The sequence below is a fragment of the Pseudorca crassidens genome, chromosome 5, assembly GCF_039906515.1.
Source record: "Pseudorca crassidens isolate mPseCra1 chromosome 5, mPseCra1.hap1, whole genome shotgun sequence".
Taxonomy (NCBI): Eukaryota; Metazoa; Chordata; class Mammalia; order Artiodactyla; family Delphinidae; genus Pseudorca; species Pseudorca crassidens.
The window spans coordinates 110,447,880-110,470,573 of NC_090300.1; positions in this window are offsets into that span (position 1 = coordinate 110,447,880).

A 22,694-nucleotide genomic window follows, 5' to 3' on the forward strand; every position below is an offset into this window, starting at 1 on the left:
TTGAAGATGCTTCTGTTCAGTTGTTTTTAAGAACCACAATTCCGAGCCTAAATCTTCTAATTGACAGAGTAAACGGTCAATTAAAAATGCTTTCTTAAATTATGAAACACTTCAGGCATACAAATAGATAATAAAATTAATACCTCTATATCCAGCAGCCCAGCTTAGAAAATAAAGTCTTACGTATACAACTGAGGGCTCAGGATGCTTCTCGCATGTGCCACTGTCTTCTTTTTCTCCTACCACTAATACATGCCCTTAAAATCACTACCATTCTGAATTTGATAAATCATTCCTAGAGTTTAACCCAAAACTATAGTGACTTTAATGACTCATAATAAATGCTCACTATTATTTCTGCAATTAAGTTTTAGAACAAAGATAAAATAATTATAAACTTAAGGGAATTTTCTGCATGATTTCTGTGTTTTTAATTTCTCAATTTAAAGTAAATAATAGCATAAATTCCTACCATTGCTAAAAGTACATTTGTACCAGAAGCCATCAAGTTTATCTCTGAATCATTAAGATAAATTAATAGACCTGTCCTTTTACTTAAAATAATGGGTATAGCATGATAAAAATCTATTCAAATAAAATGAAACATTACATGCAAGTTACCATGCTAAGAATACAGACATAAATAAGATTTGATCCTTGTGTTATGTTTTGGGATAGATTGCAAAATAACTGTCCCTCTCTTTTCCTTTTGTTAAATATCTTACATAAAGGTCTTGGTTTGTATTCGTCTATAGCTGTTTTAAATGTTTACCACTCTGAGCAAATTAATAGTGACCTTGCATAGATCTATACTGACTCTTGAGAGTAACGTCTTTTCTAACCTTCAAAGAATATTCTCAGGGTGTTTAAAAAGCATATTAAAAATCTTTTTTGAGTGGAAAGGCTTTTAAATATCCTCTACTGAAAATAGTGTTAAAATGGACTTTCTTAAAAAAATGTGGGTTTTTTTCTATTTAGAAAACAGAATTCTCTGCCATAGTCAAATAGGCAAAATTAATATAGCTAAGCTTCTATAGTGTTTGTTTTAATGCTTTGGGTTCCTTCATATGGTGTCATGTTAAGATAATGCAGGTAAAAAGGAAAATGGTGAAACATATACACAGAATGCAGTTGGTCCTCTCTGAGTGGCCAGAAACCTCTGTAACCAACTCCATGACAATTGAGAAAGAACAAGAACATTTCTAAGACAAAACTGAGCAATGCAGTTTAGAAATTCCTCATGAATCCAAACAGACTATTTCCATTTTATTTCTGTACACACACATACACACACACAACACAGAGAAAACAATGTCAAGGAAACCAATATTGGAGAAGTCTGCATTTCAGTGTCAAAAGAGCCTTTTTTAGTTTCTTAACTTATAACATACTTTTCTATGGGTACTAGTACAGTATTGTATCCCCTCTTTCTCATTCCATCTTGCTACTAATCCAAGCACAGACACAAGTCTAAGATTCATATACACTAAATAATCATCCTAGAATCAGATTTTCACCAGTGTTCCCTGACAGATACGGTCCACTTTACATGTGACACCCCAAGTGCTTGAGATAAGTAGAATCAATTCTAGATCTATTCTATTTTACTAATTTACAAACATATTTGATTAATGACTTTTAATAAGAGGTAAAGGTACTTATCATAATCACATGGGGAAGTTCTTTCTTTCTTCAATATCCCAATTCTGAGAATACACACTAGAGATTCTGGCTTAATGTTGAGAATAGGGCATGAATATACATATTCTGGTAAAGAACTATGTCCAGGTATAACTGATACTTATTTGGAACATCTTCTAGGATCCTAATTAACTACTTAACAACCCATCCCCTGACTTCAGTTATAATCCAAAATCCTCAAATACTGTTGACACTGACCCTATGGCCAAGATTTACTGGACTGGACCCAAGAGGCTCAGTCAGAGTTTTCTCCTCAGGGAATTGTTTGGGGATTATAAAAAGGAAGGTAAATCAAGCATTTGAAATGGCGTAGTGGCTTTTATTTGCTCCCTACATAGACTAGACAAGCACAGAAAGCCAGTGTGTAGATATAGAGTGAAACAAGCACATGGGGGAACTAAAGATGAAAGACAACAGCAATTTTCAACTTTCTGGTTTGACTACTGTTCTAATGTCCAGCAGACTTTCTGTCATTGACTTTGATGACTTGTCTCTGTTACATTACAATTCCCCTTCATGCCTAAGATATCTTAAGTTGATTTATTTTATTTCCAAACAAAAGCCCTAATTTAAATATGTAAATTATCCTAACCTTTGGAATAACAGGTATGTAACAAAATAATAACCAACTTATGGTTAGGACTATTCTTTGGTGATAGAAAATTGCCATCCGAGAAAATTGCCATCCCTCACAGCATCTGAGAAGGAACCACTTGCCTAGTCCTTCTCATTCACATTTGAATTAATAACCTTAAGCTAGTAATCCATTTTGAGACTTAGATGAGCATCACTTTCCTTTATGGAATTGACAATCACAGAATATGCATCAGGTTTTATTCCCTGGCCAATACAGGAATTTCCTCTATGATGTTTTGACAGGTGTCCAGCTTCATAATGCTTTTAGCAGTTAGGATCTCTTTAATCTATGAAGCAATCAGTTGTATTATTATTAGAGAGTTGTGATGTTAGAATTTTTTCTCATATTAAAATATTTCAAAAGTGATTGAAAGTTCAGGGAAGGTTTGCCAATGACTTTTCAAAATGAAAAGTTTATACTATTGATATTATCAAGGTACTGTTTTCAGAAATGTAGATTAAAAATCCCAAGGGTTAGAGAATAATTAATATGAGCCATGTGACATGAATAGTTTGACGGAGGTTGAAATAGAAAACTAAACTATGAAATGCTATAAGTAAAAGGAAAGTAAAAACAGTGGGGAGACCATGACATTGAGAACTGTGCTTCAAGTGTTCTGCTCATTGTCTTGGCCTTGACTTGGCATTAATATTGCATAAGAAATTTAAATTTCTGCATATGAGTTTCTTCATGTTTAAACAAATTTCTGAATAAAGTCTCTAAGAGCCCCTTCAGACTCTGACATCCTATGGATAAATAAAAGAATATATCACAAATACCTAATGCAGGCACTATACTAATCAATGAAGCTAGCAGTGCTCAGGGAACAAGGAGTAGAGCTGAACACTTCAGCACAGTACTTCATCAAATGCTGAGTCTTGACCTCTCTGTTTTTACTCTGACCCAGGATGCATGGCTAACAGAGAGTTTCAGCGTGCCATCTGTCACATCGGGCATCTGTAGTTTGAGGACTGGATTATAGCCAAAATTCCATCAATTGATGTATCAGTCTTTCCTTTCTTAAAGTCATACGGCTTTAAAAGTGGTGTCTTTGCCTTTATCTACATTTTACTTTTGATAAATCATAACTCAGTGGTTGGCAATGAACTAGAAAAGCAAGTGAATAGTAAATCACTGATCCTGACTGTGCCTTTTATCATTCAAGTGAAGATGGCCACTCAGTTGGGTCTGAGAGATTGTGAAGTAGAAAAGGCACATTGAGTGTTTCATTAGCACCACTCCATCCTTCTCTGTGTGATTCCCTTCCTATTCTTCTGTATCCTCTGTCCCTTATTCCTGTCTATTGTACTGAGCTCTGAATACCAGAACCCTTCACTGCTCTACTTTTCTTCCATTCTAGCCTACTCTTCCACATTCAAGACCTTTACTCCTTTATTCAAAATATTCCGCACTGCATCTCATATCCTTTTATCCCTGCTAAGTAACTTGCTAGTTACTAAAATAGCTATATGGGGCTAGACTATTAATGGCTAGTAAAGAATGCAGTGTGCTATCGCTTACTTTAAAATTACAAAGTATTTATTTAGTGCTTAACATGTGCCAGTCTTCATGGAGTATTCAGAAATGTATACCTATATTATCCTTGATCTCTTGGAGATCACAGCCTAAAGAGAGAACCTAAGTAAATATCTAAGATAATGTGTGGTGAGTACTATAAGAAATATTAAACAACATACATTAAAAGCATAGAGAAAAAAAACTTGACTCAATGTGGATGTAAGGGATAGGAGGAAATAACTGGGAAGTCTATAAATGAGACTGTTCTACTCTCTCTGAGACAGTAGTAGTCACTCGAGGACAAGGTGGAGTGTTCTTCAGGAAGAAGAAAGAATACATGCAAAGTACTGTGGTGAGGAAGATAATGATGGATTACCTAGGCATAGGAATAAAAAGAGAAAAGGCCAAGAGAGAAAATCTTTACAAATGATCTTTTACAACATATTAAGGCATTTGGACACTATCATAATATGAGTAATGGGAAACCACTAGAATGGTTTACATGTTTGAAAGATCAGTCTGAGGATAGTGCAGATAATGAGTTGGAAGCATGGAGAAGGGAGAAAACTGGAAGCAAATAAAATATTTAAAAATCCACTGGAACACTAGTCAGAACTCAACAATTGAAATAGGAATAGAAAAAGATGAATCCCTCAGATATTTATTACTACAAGAATTGGCAGGGTGCAGTGATCCACTGAATGTTTGTATGGGAGAGAAAAAAGGGCATAGGCAAGTATTCTGAGGGAAATAGCCGCTCATAATTGCATCTTTAGTCTTAATGTACAGTTTAGTACAAAAAATGGACTTAAATATTATTCAGTTAATAAAGAAATTTACAAATGTAAACAATTAAGATCATTTGGTAATAACTTGGTTTTAAAAAAAAAATCATTTGCCTGCTGTATGGAGGATAGACCATGAGAAGGAAAATGTCCATGAGAGGAGACTAAGTGTATTAATTATCTATTGTTATTTAATAATATTACTACAAAATTAGTAGATTAAAACAATTCATTTCAGTTTATGTAGGTCAAGAGCCAGGGCATAGCGAAGCTGAATTCTCTGCTTCAGGGTCTCATAAAGCTGCTATCAAGGTTTTACCCTAGGTTGTGGTCTCACCTGAGGCTTGACTGGGAAGGACCTGCTTTCAAGCCCATGTAATTGCCTGCACTTAATTCCTTGTAAGATTTTGGATTGAGGGCCTCAGTTTCTCACTGCCTCTTAGCTGGAGTCTATCTTCAATACATTTCCATATGCGTTTTCCCAACATGGCTGCTTCCTTCCTCAGAGCCAAAAAAATGGAAAGTTTCCTTGAGAGATGAACATTACAATCTTATGTATTATAATTATGAAAATGACATCCCATTACCTTTGCACATTCTGTTAATTGAAAGTAAGTCGGATTTCCTGTCCACACTCAAGGGCAGGATATTAACAAAGGCAGAAACACCAGGAAGGAGGAATCATGACATTACCTTTACAGTCTATCATCCACAACAGTTAAAATAGTGCTTCTATCCAGGTGAAAGAGCTCAGAGGTTTGGACGTGGGTCATAGCTGTGGATTTGGTTAAGATATGGTAAAATTTGGAACACAATTTGAAATATGAAGTTAAGGGTAATATTAATAGATTGGATCTAGTGCAAAGTAAGAAAGAAAGAATCAAATATGAGGGCTGAATATTCAGAATGAGCATCCAGGTGAATATTAGTACCATTTACTCTGATAGGTTAGATTGGAGGAAGTATAGGATTTGGCCATATTGGTTTTTTTTTAGATATGGTAAGTTAGAGATTACTATTGTGTCCAAGCAAAGATGTCTATTAGGCAGTCCAGTATGTGTCTAGTATACAGAAAGAAAATAGGTGAAGATGGAAATTCAAGTTATCAGAATACATGTAAGGCCATGTAATTAGAAGAGACCACGCAGTGAATGAGAGTAAACAGGGAACAGAAGAAGGCCAGTATCTATCTGTGGGAAGGGAAGGAAGAGGCAGCAAAGAAAACTGAATAGTGACCACCAATAAAGTAGGAGAAAAATCAGAGTAGTGAGGTATCCCAAAAGGCTAGAAAAAGATGGTGTTCCAAGAAGAGTAATCAACTGCATTCAATGTTATTCAGTATCTTACTTAACCTTCTAATAAGAATTGACTATAGGGGTCACGCTCAGCAGCCTCCATCTTGCAAGCTCAGCTTGCTTTCTCCATTTGAGAAAATCTTGGAGCTGGATTCTTTTCAACTCCATCTCCAAAAGTATCTGGCTGTCCACAACTGTGGCTGACAGGGTATTGGTGCTCTGGCTGGATGTCAGGCCTGTGCCTCTGAGGTGGGGGAGCCAAGTTCAGGATATTGGTCCACGAGAGACCTCCCAGCTCCACATAATATCAAATGGTGAAAGGTCCTCCAGAGATCTCCATCTCAACACTATGACCCAGCTTCACTCAACAACCAGCAAGGTACAGTGCTAGACACCCTATGCCAAACAACTAGCAAGACAGGAACACAACCCGACCTTAGCAGAGAGGCTGCCTAAAATCATAATAAGGTCACTGACACCCCGAAACACACCACCACATGCAGTCCTGTCCACCAGAAAGACAAGATCCAGCCTCATCCAACAGAACACAGACACTAGTCCCCTGTACAAGGAAGCCTACACAACCCACTGAAACAACCTTAGCCACTGGGGCCAGGCACCAAAACAATGGGAACTACAAACCTGCAGGCTGCAAAAAGGGGACCCCAAACACAGTAAGTTAAGCAAAATGAGAAGACAGAGAAACAGCAGATGAGAGAGCAAGGTAAAAACCCACCAGACCAAACAAATGAAGAGGAAATAGGCAGTCTACCTGAAAAAGAATTCACATGATGATAATAAAGATGATCCAGAATCTTGGAAATAGAATGGAGAAAATATAGGAAATGTTTACAAGGTCATAGAAGAACTAAAGAGAAAACAAACAATGATGAACACAATAAATGAAATTTAAAATTCTCTAGAAGGAATCAATAGCAGAATAACTGAGGCAGAAGAATGGATAAGTAACATGGAAGATTAAAATAGTGGAAATAACTAAAGCAGAGCAGATTAAGAAAAAAGAATGAAAAGAATTGAGGACAGTCTCAGAGACCTCTGGGACAACATTAAACACACCAACATTTGAATTACAGGGGTCCCAGAAGAAGAAGAGAAACAGAAAAAGACTGAGAAAATATTTGAACAGATTATAGTTACAAACTTCCCTAATATGGGAAAGGAAATAGTCAATCAAGTCCAGGAAGTGCAGAGAGTCCCATACAGGATAAATCCAGGGAGAAACATGCCAAGACACATATTAATCAAACTATCAAAAATTAAGTACAAAGAAAAACTATTAAAAGCAGCAAGGGAAAGCAACCAATAACATACAAGGGAATCCCCATAAGGTTAACAGCTGATCTTTCAGCAGAAACTCTGCAAGCCAGGAAGGAGTGGAAAGCAATATTTAAAGTGATGAAAGGGAAAAACCTACAACCAAGATTACTCTACCCAGCAAGGATCTCATCCAGATTTCATGGAGAAATCAAAACATTTACAGACAAGCAAAAGCTAAGAGAATTCAGCATCACCAAACCAGCTTTAAAATAAATGCTAAAGGAACTTCTCTAGGCAGGAAACACAAGCGAAGAAAAAGACATACAATAACAAACCCAAAACAATTAAGAAAATGTTAATAGGAACATACATATTGATAATTACCTTAAATGTGAATGGTTTAAATGCTCCCACCAAAAGACACAGACTGGCTGAATGGATACAAAAACAAGACCCATATATATGCTGTCTACAAGAGACCCACTTCAGACTTAGAGACACATAGTGACTGAAAGTGAAGGGATGGAAAAAGATATTCCATGCAAGTGGAAATCAAAAAAAAGCTGGAGTAGCAAATTTCATATCAGACAAAAGAGACTTTAAAATAAAGACTATCACAAGAGACAAAGAAGGACACTACATAATGGTCAAGGGATCAATCCAAGAAGAAGATGTAACAATTGTAAATATTTATGCACCCAACATAGGAGCACCTCAATACGTAAAGCAAATGCTAACGGCCATAAAAGGGAGACTCAACAGTAACAAAATCATAGTAAGGGACTTTAACACCCCACTTTCACCAATGGACAGATCATCCAAAATGAAAATAAATAAGGAAACACAAGCTTTAAATGATACATTAAACAAGATGGACTTAATTGATATTTATAAGACATTCCATCCAAAAACAACAGAATACACTTTCTTCTCAAGTGCTCATGGAACACCCTCCAGACTGATCATATCCTGGGTCACAAATCAAGCCTTGGTAAATTTAAGAAAACTGAAATTGTATCAAGTATCTTTTCCGACCACAATGCTATGAGACTAGATATCAGTTACCGGAAAAAATCGGTAAAAAATACAAACACATGGAGGCTAAACAATACACTACTTAATAACCAAGAGATCACTGAAGAAATCAAAGGGGAAATCAAAAAAATACCTAGAAACAAATGACAATGAAAACACGATGACCCAAAACGTATGGGATGCAGAAAAAGCAGTTCTGAGAGGGAAGTTTATAGAAATAAAATCGTACCTCAAGAAACAAAAAACATCTCAAACAACCTAACCTTACACCTAAAGCAATTAGAGAAAGAAAAAGAAAAAAAAAAAGAGTTAGCAGAAGGGAAGAAATCATAAAGATCAGATCAGAAATAAAGGAAAAAGAAATGAAGGAAATTATAGCAAAGATCAGTAAAACTAAAAGCTGATTCTTTGAGAAGATAAACAAAATTGATAAACCATTAGCCAGACTCATCAAGAAAAAAAGGGAGAAGACTCAATTCAGTAGAGTTAGAAATGAAAAAGGAGAAGTAACAACTGACACTTCAGAAATACAAAGAGTCATGAGAGATTACTACAAGCAACTATATGCCAATAAAATGGACAACCTGGAAGGAATGGACAAATTCTTAGAAAAGCACGACCTTATGAGACTGAACCAGGAAGAAATAGAAAATATAAACAGACCAATCAGAAGCACTGAAATTGATACTGTGATTAAAAATCTTCCAACACACAAAAGTGCAGGACCAATGGTTTCACAAACAACTTCTATCAAACCTTTACAGAAGAGCTAACACCTATCCTTCTCAAACTACACAAAATATAGCAGAGGGAGGAAAACTCCCAAAATCATTCTATGAGGCCACAATCACCCTGATACCAAAACCAGATAAAGATGTGACAAAGAAAGAAAACTACACGTCAATATCACTGATGAATATAGATGCAAAAATCCTCAACAAAATAGTGGCAAACAAAATCCAACAGCACATTAAAATGATCATACACCATGATCAAGTGGGGTTTATCCCAGGACTGCAAGGATTCTTTCATATACGAAAATCAATCAATATGATAAACCATATTAACAAATTTAAGGAGAAAAACCATACAATCATCTCAATAGATGCAGAAAAAGGTTTTGACAAAATTCAACATCAATTTATGATAAAAACCCTCCAGAAATAGGCATAGATGGTACTTACCTCAACATAATAAAGGCCATATATGACAAACGCACAGCCAACATCATTCTCAATGGTTAAAAAATGAAAGCATTTCCACTAAGATCAGGAACAAGACAAGGTTGCCCACTCCCACCACTATTATTCAACATATTTTTTGAAGTTTTAGCCACAGCAATCAGAGAAGAAAAAGAAATAAAAAGAATCCAAGTCGGAAAAGAAGTAAAGCTGTCACTGTTTGCAGATGACATGATGCTATACATAGAGACTCCTAAAGAAGCTACCAGAAAACTACTAGACCTAATCAATGAATTTGGTAAAGTAGTAGTATACAAAATTAATGCACAGAAAACTCTTGTATTCCTATAAACTAATGATGAAAATTCTGAAAAAGAAATTAAGGAAACACTCCCATTTACCATTGCAACAAAAAGAATAAAATATCTAGGAATAAACCTACCTAAGGAGACAAAAGTCCTGTATGCAGAGAACTGTAAGACCCTGATGAAAGAAATGAAAGATGATACAAATAGATAGAGAGATATACCATGTTCTTGGATTGGAGGAATCAACATTGTGAAAATGACTCTACTACCCAAAGCAATACTGATTCAATGCAATCCCCATCAAATTACCAATGGCATTTTCCACAGAACTAGAACAAAAAATTACACATTTTATATGGAAACAAAAAAGACCCCGAATAGCCAAAGCAATCTTGATAAAGAAAAATGGAGATGGAGGAATCAGAATACCTGACTTCTGACTATACTACAAAGCTACAGTAATCAAGATAGTATGGTCCTGACAGAAAAACAGAAATATAGATCAATGGAACAGGATAGAAAGCCCAGAGATAAACCCACACACATATGTTCTCCTTACTTTTGATAAAGGAGGCAAGAATATACAATGGAGAAAAGACAGCCTCTTCAATAAGTGGTGCTGGGAAAACAGGATGGCTACATGTAAAAGAATGAAATTAGAGCACTCCCTAACACCATACACAAAAATAAACTCAAAATGCATTAAAGACCTAAATATAAGGCCAGACACTAGAAAACTCTTAGACTAAAACATAGGCAGAACATTCTATGACATAAATCACAGCAATATCCTTTTTGACCCACCCCCTAGAGAAATGGAAATAAAAAGAAAAATAAGCAAATAGTACCTAATTAAACTTAAAAGCTTTTGCACAGCAAAGGAAACCATAAATAAGACAAAAAGACAACACTCAAAATGGGAGAAAATATTTGTAAATGAAGCAACTGACAAAGGATTAATCTCCAAAATTTACAAGCAGCCCATGCAACTCAATATCTAAAAAACAAAGAACCCAATCAAAAAATGGGCAGGAAACCTAAACAGACATTTCTCCAAAGAAGATATACAGATTGCCAGAAAACACATGCAAGGATGCTCAACATCACTAATCATTAGAGAACTGCAAATCAAAACTACAATGTGGTATCACCTCACACCAGATAGAATGGCCATCATCAAAAAATCTAGAAACAATAAATGCTGGAGAGGGTGTGGAGAAAAGGGGACCCTATTGCACTGTTGGTGGGAATGTAAATTGATACGTCCACTATGGAGGTTCCTTAAAATCTAAAAATAGAACTATGATATGACCCAGCAATCCCACTACTGGGCATATACCCTGAGAAAGCCATAATTCAAAATGAGTCATGTACCACATTGTTCATTGCATACATCAGCCGGGACATGGAAGCAACCTAAGTGTCCGTCGACAGATGAATGGATAAAGAAGATGTGGCATATATATATATAATGGAATATTACTCAGCCATAAAAAGAAATTGAGTTATTTGTAGTGAGGTGGGTGGACCTAGAGACTGTCATACAGAGTGAAGTAAGTCAGAAAGAGAAAAACAAATACTGTAAGCTAGCACGTATATGTGGAATCTAAAAAATATAAAGGTACTGAAGGACGTAGGGGCAGGACAAGAATAATGACACAGATGTGGAGAATGGACATGAGGACATGGGAAGCGGGGAGGGTAAGCTGGGATGAAGTGAGAGAGTGGCATGGACTTATATACACTACCAAATGTAAAATAGGTAGCTAGTGGGAAGCTGCCACATAGCACAGGGAGATCAGCTTGATGCTTTGTGACCACCTACAGGGGTGTGATAGGGAGGGTGAGAGGGAGATGCAGGAGGGAGGAGATATGAGGATATATGTATATGTATAGCTGATTCACTGTGTTATAAAGCAGAAACTAACACATCATTGTAAAGCAATTATACTCCAATAAAGATGTTAAAAGAAAAAGAATTGACTATAGGATTTGATAAAATTGATTTTACTGGCAGCTTTATAAGAGCAATTTTATTTGAGTTGTGGGACAAACATTTAATTGTTTGAGTTACTGAGTGAATAGGAAGAAGAGAAATGGAATAAATCTTCAGTGTGATCAGGATAAGTGCATATATTTATCCTGGGGGATAGGGGATGGGAAGTTGCAGGAGTTCTCATGTGCTCTGAATTTTCTCTGTTATGTGATACTGATGACACGGTATAGAGACTTCATGAAATACAGTGAATGTTTAGAATAATTCCTGTGGGGAAAGGAAGACATAACTTTTTTTTTTTTTTTTTTTTTTTGCTGTACGCGGGCCTCTCACTGTGGTGACCTCTCCCGTTGTGGAGCACAGGCTCCGGACACGCAGGCTCAGCGGCCATGGCTCACGTGCCCAGCCGCTCCGCGGCTTGTGGGATCTTCCTGGACCGGGGCATGAACCCATGTCCCCTGCATCGGCAGGTGGACTCTCAACCAGTGCGCCACCAGGGAAGCCCCAGACATAGCTTTTTAAAGACACACACACAATTGCTTTTAACTAGAAAACTCCTCCTTTGGAAGTTTGAATATCTCTTATTGACATACCATCATCACCTTCAATATGTTAACTCATGATGGTGTAACATGACAGCAGGTCCTGTGGAGAAGAAAATATGGAGCAGGAATTTTGCCCAAAGTATCTTAACTCACACCAAATACGTGATTGCCAAATTTATTTACACTTAAGGTTAATCTGGGTCACAAAATCTAGGTAAAATCACTAAAATAGAATAGCGAATAGCAAATATGTAGAAATAGAAGCATTGTCTGAATGTAAATCATACATTCTACTTATTAACAGAGAAATCATACCTGAATATTTTAACTGATACTACAAAACAGGAAAAAACTGGGGAAAAGTTTCTCAAATTCATACTCTGAATGTGAGCTTATCATTATGTGTCACAAATATTTATTTTGAAATAAATGTATCAAAATATATAGCAAAATAATTTATGAGCATAAATACAAGGCTTGAAACATGATTCATACTGTATTACTTGAATAGTTAATTCAGTTTTTATTCTGTATAATATATACAGCTCCTCCAAGAGTATGTTTACTGTCATGTATCTATGAGAAAAGTGTCTGTGATAGCTCCAAAGTTAAAATATCCCTCTAAGGGATCAAGTATGGTATTCATCAAGAACTCCAATTTCAAATTGTCAGCGTTCATCATTTCTTATATTTTCTATGTACTCTTGACATTGATTCAATAGCTTGCATTTCTTCAGCTTCCCATATCTATATAAGCATATTTTTTTTCAGCTTTGGGGTATAATTGACAAATAAAAGTGTAAGATATTTAAAGTGTACAATGTGTTAATTTGACATCTGTATACATTGTGAGGATTTCCCCCATCGAGTTAATTAACACATCCAACACTTGATATATTTACTTTTTTTTCTTTTTGCTGAGAAAATTTAAGTTCTAGTCTCTGGGCAAATTTCAATTACACAGTACAGTATTATCAGCAATAGTCACCAAGTTTATGCGTTAGATCCTTCAACCTTACTCATCTTAGAACTAATTGACAATTTTAGTATATTCTTTAACCAACCTCTCCCTGTTTTCCTCAATCTCCAGCACCTGATATCCACTTTTCTACTTGGTTTCTATGAATTGAACTTTTTTTTAGATTCCACCTATAAGTGATATTATGCAGTATTTGTCTTTCTCTACTTGACTTTTTTTTTTAACGTCTTTATTGGGGTATAATTGCTTTACAATGGTCTGTTAGTTTCTGCTTTATAACAAAGTGAATCAGTTATACATATACGTATGTTCCCATATCTCTTCCCTCTTGCATCTTCCTCCCTCCCACCCTCCCTATCCCACCCCTCCAGGCGGTCACAAAGCACCGAGCTGATATCCCTGTGCTATGCGGCTGCTTCCCACTAGCTATATACCTTATGTTTTGGAGTGTATATATGTCCATGCCTCTCTCTCGCTGTGTAACAGCTCACCCTTCCCCCTCCCCATATCCTCAAGTCCGTTCTCCAGTAGGTCTGTGTCTTTATTCCTGTCTTACCCCTAGGTTCTTCATGACATTTTTTTTCTTAAACTCTTTCTGACTTACTTCACTCTGTATGACAGACTCTAGGTCTATCCATCTCATTACAATAACTCAATTTCATTTCTTTTTATGGCTCAGTAATAATCCATTGTATATATGTGCCACATCTTCTTTATCCATTCATCCGATGATGGGCACTTAGGTTGTTTCCATCTCCTGGCTATTGTAAATAGAGCTGCAATGAACATTTTGGTACATGACTGTTTTTGAATTTTGGTTTTCTCAGGGTATATGCCCAGTAGTGGGATTGCTGGGTCATATGGTAGTTCTATTTGTAGTTTTTTAAGGAACCTCCATACTGTTCTCCATAGTGGCTGTACCAATTCACATTCCCATCAGCAGTGCAGGAGTGTTCCCTTTTCTCCACACCCTCTCCAGCATTTACTGTTTCTAGATTTTTTGATGATGGCCATTCTGACTGGTGTGAGATGATATCTCATTGTAGTTTTGATTTGCATTTCCCTAATGATTAATGATGTTGAGCATTCTTTCATGTGTTTGTTGGCAGTCTGTATATCTTCTTTGGAGAAATGTCTATTTAGGTCTTCTGCCCATTTTTGGATTGGGTTGTTTGTTTTTTTGTTATTGAGCTGCATGAGCTGCTTGTAAATTTTAGAAATTAATCCTTTGTCAGTTGCTTCATTTGCAAATATTTTCTCCTATTCTGAGGGTTGTCTTTTGGTCTTGTTTATGGTTTCCTTTGCTGTGCAAAAGCTTTGAAGTTTCATTAGGTCCCATTTGTTTATTTTTGGGTTTTTTTTTTTCCATTTCTGTAGGAGGTGGGTCAAAAAGGATCTTGCTGTGATTTATGTTATAGAGTGTTCTGCCTATGTTTTCCTCTAAGAGTTTGATAGTTTCTGGCCTTACATTTAGGTCTTTAATCCATTTTGAGCTTATTTTTGTGTATGGTGTTAGGTAGTGATCTAATCTCATACTTTTACATGTACCTGTCCAGTTTTCCCAGCACCACTTATTGAAGAGGCTGTCCTTTCTCCACTGTACATTCCTGCCTCCTTTATCAAAGATAAGGTGGTCATATGTGCGTGGGTTTATCTCTGGGCTTTCTATCCTGTCCCATTGATCTATCTTTCTGTTTCTGTGCTAATACCATACTGTCTTGATTACTATAGCTTTGTAGTATAGTCTGAAGTCAGGGATCCTGATTCCTCCATCTCCGCTTTTCGTTCTCAAGATTGCTTTGGCTATTCTGGGTCTTTTGTGTTTCCATACAAATTGTGAAATTTTTTGTTCTGGTTCTGTGAAAAATGCCAGTGGTAGTTTGATAGGGATTGCGTTGAATCTGTAGATTGCTTTGGGTAGTAGAGTCATTTTCACAATGTTGATTCTTCTAATCCAAGAACATGGTATATTTCTCCATCTATTTGTATCATCTTTAATTTCTTTCATCAGTGTCTTATAATTTTCTGCATACAGGTCTTTTGTCTCCTTAGGTAGGTTTATTCCTAGATATATTATTCTTTTTGTTGCACTGGTAAATGGGAGTGTTTCCTTGATTTCACTTTCAGATTTTTCATCATTAGTGTATAGGAATGCAAGAGATTTCTGCGCATTAATTTTGTATCCTGCCACTTTACCAAATTCATTGATTAGCTCTAGTAGTTTTCTGGTAGCATCTTTAGGATTCTCTATGTATAGTATCATGTCATCTACAAACAGTGACAGTTTTACTTCTTCTTTTCCGATTTGGATTCCTTTTATTTCCTTTTCTTACCTGATTGTTGTGGCTAAAAATTCCAAAACCATATTGAATAAGAGTGGTGAGAGTGGGCAACCTTGTCTTGTTCCTGATCTTAGTGGAAATGCTTTCATTTTTTAACCATTGAGAATGATGTTGGCTGTGCATTTGTCATATATAGCCTTTATCATGTTGAGGAAAGTTCCCTCTATGCCTACTTTCTGCAGGCTTTTTATCATAAATTGATGCTGAATTTTGTCAAAAGCTTTCTCTGCATCTATTGAGATGATCATATGGTTTTTCACCTTCAATTTGTTAATATGGTTTATCACATTGATTGATTTGCATATATTGAAGAATCCTTGCAGTCCTGGGATAAACCCCACTTGATCATGGTGTATGATCCTTTTAATGTGTTGTTGGATTCTGTCTGCTAGTATTTTGTTGAGGATTTTTGCATCTATGTTCATCAGTGATATTGCTCTGTAGTTTTCTTTCTTTGTGACATCCTTGTCTGGTTTTGGAATCAAGGTGATGGTGACCTCGTAGAATGAGTTTGGGAGTGTTCCTCTCTCTGCTGTATTTTGGAAGAATTTGAGAAGGATAAGTGTTAGCTCTTCTCTAAATGTTTGATAGAATTCGCCTGTGAAGCCATCTGGTCCTGGGCTTTTGTTTGTTGGTAGATTTTTAATCACAGTTTCAATTTCAGTGCTTCTGATTGGTCTGTTCATATTTTCTATTTCTTCCTGATTCAGTCTTGGTAGGTTGTGCATTTCTAAGAATTTGTCCATGTCTTCCAGGTTGTCCAATTTTTTGGCATAGAGTTGCTTGTAGTAATCTCTCATGATCCTTTGTATTTCTGCAGTCAGTTGTTACTTCTCCTTTTTCATTTCTAATTCTATTGATTTGAGTCTTCTCCCTTTTTTTCTTGATGAGTCTGGCTAATGGTTAATCAATTTGGTTTATCTTCTCAAAGAACCATCTTTTAGTTTTATTGATCTTTGCTATTGTTTCCTTCATTTCTTTTTCATTTATTTCTGATCTGACTTTTATGATTTCTTTCCTTCTGCTAACTTTGGGGTATTTTTGTTCTTCTTTCTCTAATTGCTTTAGGTGCAAGGTTAGGTTGTTTATTTGAGATGTTTCCTGTTTCTTAAGGTGGGCTTGTATTGCTATAAACTTCCCTCTTAGAACTTCCTTTGCTGCATCCCATAGGTTTTGGGTTGTCGTGTCTCCATTGTCATTTGTTTCTAGGTATTTTTTATTTCCTCTTTGATTTCTTCAGTGATCACTTCGTTATTAAGTAGTGTATTGTTTAACCTCCATGTGTTTGTATTTTTTACAGATCTTTTCCTGTATTTGATATCTAGTTTCATGGCGTTGTGGTTGGAAAAGGTACTTGATACAATTTCTATTTTCTTAAATTTACCAAGGTTTGATTTGTGACCTAAGATATGATCTATCCTGGAGAATGTTCCATGAGCACTTGAGAAAAATGTATATTCTGTTGTTTTTGGATGGAGTGTCCTATAAATATTAATTAAGTCCATCTTGTTTAATGTATCATTTAAAGCTTTCTACTTGACTTTTAAAAGAAGTTGTGAATGGATTAGCAGCAGTTAAGTTAGGCTTATCTTTAGGATCATTAGAGGAAGAAATAGAGGTGAAGCAAGAGAAAATGAGCTGCTGTGGAAAGTATTTTTGTTGAAAGAAATACTCAAGGACTTTGTAGAACATATTCCTTGTGTATAGAGGGAGCTGCCTGCATATTTAGGTGAGAAATGAAAGGGAAATATTCTCTTAAACACACCTTCTGCCTCTAAAAGCATGGAAAATATGCAAGTAACTTGGGGAGGAGAAGAACGTTTTTCTCCTTGTGGACACACAGCATCATTAAACACCTTTAATGACTAAAATAGATCAAGAGTTGCGGAAGACATTCACCCCTACTGAGCAAAATTTCAGTACCCAACATTTCTCTAGAAACTTTTTAGCCTGAAGTAAATGGGAAGAATGAAAATTAACATTAAATCTGAAAATATTTCAGCAATGCATATATTATCTGGGACTTGGTTTTCTAATATTAAGAAAAAAGATTTTCAAGTGCCCTAGCATTTGGCCAGGGTACTTGAAAATCTCTTTTTATCACCTCAGAACTACTACTGAATTGAGTAAATTTTGTTTTAACAGGAAAATGAGGTGTCAAAGCAACAGAGCCCATATTATCATTCATACTATTATAGGAAAAAATATGTGTAGTCAAAGAAGTTGCCATCATGTTTTTCAGTTTATTTGACCACCCTCCAAAACCATAGGACTTCGTGACAATAAAAGCAGAAAAATAACAAAACATTTGAACACTGACCACAAACTATTACACCATACTTGTCAGCCTCTCTCACATAGACACACACCCACACTCACACATATATGTGTATATATGTACACATGTTCTCTTATGAAAATAACTATATTCATTATTCAAACCAAAATAATCTGAAAATGTATATTTGCATACCCAACCTACATACATACCCATATATGGGTGAGGCTTTGGTATCAATAGCTTATCTGTGTCTTCATATCTATCTACAAATATATAAACTATGGGTTATAAACATCAAACTTATAAACAATCAAGAAAAAGGGACATGCTACAAAATATCATGGCTAGTTTTATTCTTATTATCCCTATTAGGACAAAAGAAGGAGCTGCTTATTCCATTGTTGTCATATCAGAAGAGAAATTATAAGAATCTGATTAGTCACATATATAGCTAGTTTGCAGTTCTTCAAAATTAAATAGTTTAAAAAATTGTTGGACTCAGAAATCAAAGTGCTCCTATAGTTTCCTAAATAGTGTGGACTGAATCACCCTCCTGAAAGAATTTCACTGGATTTTAATCTTCGGCTGCATATAAACCATTAAAGTTTATTTGCATCTGGAGAGCCCACACAACTAATTTTAGGCACTAAATAATCTTGTGGTGAGTAAAAATAACTAAACATAATACAGGTATTTATTAAAAAGGGAATGGACTTGTTAAACCATCAAACTGACAGTCACTTTGTAAAGGACTCAAATTGATAAACCTAATGTGGTATATCAAAGAGAAGAAATAAATACTATTTCTTATGTCAACTCACTCTCTCAATCTACTTCCCCTGACACCTTGATAAAAGACAAATTTAACTATTACATTTTTGTTCTACATTCCACATAAAAAAAAAAAGCTAGTTTGAGAGGAAATAGCCACAGACTTTATAATAAAAGTTGAAACATTACCAAATGTCATTATTAATACCCTTAGGTATAATCCCTAAAAATGCTATTATATCAAAATAAAATATTAAGCTTGGTTAAGGATTAAAAAATCTCTGGTAACACCAAAAACAAAACATTTATATACACTAAATAAATATCACTCATGAAGAAAAAAAGTATGTCCTTTATTAACAATGTTTTTCTGGCCACCCCTAACCTATCAATTGCTAGTTTCAACATACATCAATGAATGGCCTTTGAAGGTAAAAACTCTTTCTAATGTAAGGGGCATTTGATCCACATTAATGTTTGATCTTGGCAGAAATGGTAAATTGAATGAAATCAAATAAAACAAGGTATAAAAGTAGGGTAACTATACAGATTGAAAATTGAGTACAGCTAGGAAACAGAAAAAGATAAATTACTCATTTCAAACTATTATAGCTCATTTCTTAGATGGCATAAAAACCTAATTTTAGTAAACACATCCTTTATGTACAAATAGTATTGTATATAAAAGAGAAGAGCTCTGAAAAATGTTAAAACTCTAAACATCTCGAGGATAGGTGCAATGCATTTCTTTTCATTCATCAAGCATTTCAAAAGAGGCATTTGCCACATTGTCATCAATGTGTGTGTCAGATATTGTCACCTTTTCATGACGTGACAGACTCTTAACGTTCAGGTGGCCAGAGAAAAACAGCAAAGAAGCTCTGCTAAATGTGTCCTTAGAGGGAAACGTGGAAGTAGAAGAGACATTTTCCCAGTTTGCCCGAGACACCCCCTCCCCTACATTCACTTGGTCATGTGTTCCTTACTCAAGGAGGAAGTAGAGGAGCTCTACCCCAAGGCACAAGGCTTTTTACTGCTCTTTTCTCCCTATACGAAAAGGAAATGAGCACAGTTAAGAACAGCAATATAATCAATGTCTTTACATGTTGGTTAGTCTGGCATTAATGTCTTATCATCCAGCCAGGGCACAAAAGTTAGCAATAGAAAGATGACAAATATTGAAGTTAATGTATTAGTTTTCTAAATTATTACCAAACTTCATTCTAACTATGATTCTTAAGTGCATTTAAAGATTGATCATCACCTCTCAGTATTGCTAGTGCTTTTCTTCACTTCTTAGAATAGCAGCAGTCACTAAGACATAGATGGTTTGGGTTGTGATAACACTACTCCCTGTCTAAAGAAAGTCAAGTTTTCTGAAGACAAGTCAGGGTAAAGAACTTGTTATTATAAAGCAACTTACCTCTTACATTAAATTATCTTCATCTTGCTCAATTCTTAAAAATAGTAGTGGAGCTCTGTGCCCAGAAGTTCAATTGAATTTTTCATAAGCCAGACCTAAATATCAGTTTCTCAAATCTTTTTCAATATTTTATTTCTATAAATTACATTACTTTGCTGTAGCCATACTTTAAATATGTGTCATCAAATTAAAGAAAATCAACTTTAAAAAGAAAAATATCAAGTACTTAAGAATTTGACATCAATTTTTTTCAATGTACAATTTCTACTCCTGAAATAAAGCTCTATTTTAATATTAGGTATTTAACACTGGAAAAAATATATGGAAAATAGTGCCGCCATAAAAATATTGATTTGTCTTTTCAATGTGTTTTTATTCTAAAAAAGCAAAACAAAACAAGATACATAATACTTGAATGCTTTCCACCCAGTCTAGAAATGTATATTGAGGTCAACACTGGTAGTTGTTTATGGTCAAATCTGAAACAAATTGGAAATAGCCACTAAGTTTTTGTTCATTCCTACAATTACTACGTTTTGTCCAGTGTCTTAAAACACTCAGGTCCTATCTTCTCCTACATATTCCAAAACTTATTTTTAAATATTTTAATACATCCATATTATAAAGGACTTAAAGAATTAACAGAATGAATTTTCCATATTTCCATCAAAGTGACTATTTTAAGAAAAATATTACTTGTAAGATTAAAGATCTTAAAGATATTCTGAGGTCTTGGAACACCATGTGGGGGAATACCTGAAATTGTATCATCACCACCTACTTAAGCCTTGAACTCTGTCTTCCAGGGGTTAGTTACAGTGGCATCAAAGCAAAAAAACCTAGATTTGAAACAACTGAGATAAAAACAATTAAAACAAAAATATATGCTAATATTAATTATGCTTATTTTAAAATGAAATGTGCTCACTCTAAGGAATTCAGAGAAGGAAGTTTCAGAGAAAGAAAAATTTACCTTATAGCTAAAGACTGTATAGGGCATGGGAAAGCAAAGTAAAGCAGGGGTGAGTTTAGGATTGGGGATAACTTAAAATAAAGTAATTATGTACTTTAAAAAAAAAAAGCACATGTTGTCATTTCAAGTAAGGTGGTTTCATTACTTCCTTTTAATAAACTAGAAAACTTCAGTACCAAGAGGATTGAAAATCTCCCAATTTTTTTCTCCTTCAGCAAGGATATATGTGTTTATTACCAGAGAAATTTACAAGAATTTTCAAGAAATCAAGCTTTCAGAGACTTTAACATTAATTGATTCATTTTCTCATTGGATTATCTTTTTGCTTCATTCACACTTTTTACTCTTAGGAATCCAGAAGCTGGAACAGTGCAAATATAAGAACTGTCATCCACAAATAGAAGTTTACCAGGTTAGGGGAAAAATGATAGGCCTTCTACTTTTTGGACATAACACATTTTTTTTCCATCAAATGACTCCTGAGAGAATGGTTTTTCTTGTTGACCTAGAAAATATAAAATAGGATATAATGGAATAACTTTGTAGACCTCGAAACAAATCTTTATAGGAAACAACAACAAAAGCAAAAACCAAAAATAAAACAAAATAGGCTCTCTTCTCCTTGCCCTATCCTTTTGCACTCAACAGTTCATTCTTTACAACACAAATGGATTTCCCTGGACCTTCTTCCCTAATTAACCTTAGCATTAAAATTATTTAACTGAAATGTCCTTTAACAAGGCTAGAGATAAGAATATTCATGCTACTTCTCTCAAAATTTAACTCCTAAAACAGTTTGCAAGACATGAAGAGCAAAATCCGTAAAGGCCATTTAATCTTTTAGCAGTAGCATTTTCTCACTGAGACTTCTGAATTCTCAGACCTTTCTTCCATTTTAGTTTTCTGCCTCTTTAAACAGGTCACAACTACAGGCCTGACAGGAAAAGAAATGTGGTGCCTCTAATTCGCTGTGCGTCTACTTGTATTTCTCTTTCTTCACATTTGGCCTTTTGTCAGACTCCATCTAAAATCAAATCACTATTGACGAAGGCCATGTCCACACAAAAATGGCAGAGTTAGATGTGTACAAATAAGATCATAATTCTGCTTAGCTATAGGAGTTTACACGGCGATGTGAAATATCAGCACCGTTGCTAGAAGAAAAGTCTGCCATGAGCTTACAGAAATCAAACCCACCAAATCTATTTTCCTTCATTCTGCCATTGATATCTGAAGCCAGATCAATTATTATCCATAAAGAAACAAAAAAATGGTAAACATTTACGATATTTTTAGAATTTTCTAAGTAACTATGAAACACTTGTAGAGGAAGACACATATAAAACTAACAACATGTATTATTAATCATTTAGATTAATTTAGTTGCTCATATAAATAAGTCTAACCATCATATAATTCTGGAGAAGATTCTATATATTGTATATTATTGATGTTCATTTCCACAAAAGAGTTAGTTAGCATATGAGTTTCCCAAAATGTAGCCAAAGAACTCCTCAGAGGTATACGTAATAATTTCAAAGTTCTCTTCAGTCTACCAAGACACACTGCGTATATGTATAAGTAAACCATTCCACAAGTAGAACACCATAAATCTTCTCTGCCTTTAGTCACATTTACAAATTTTT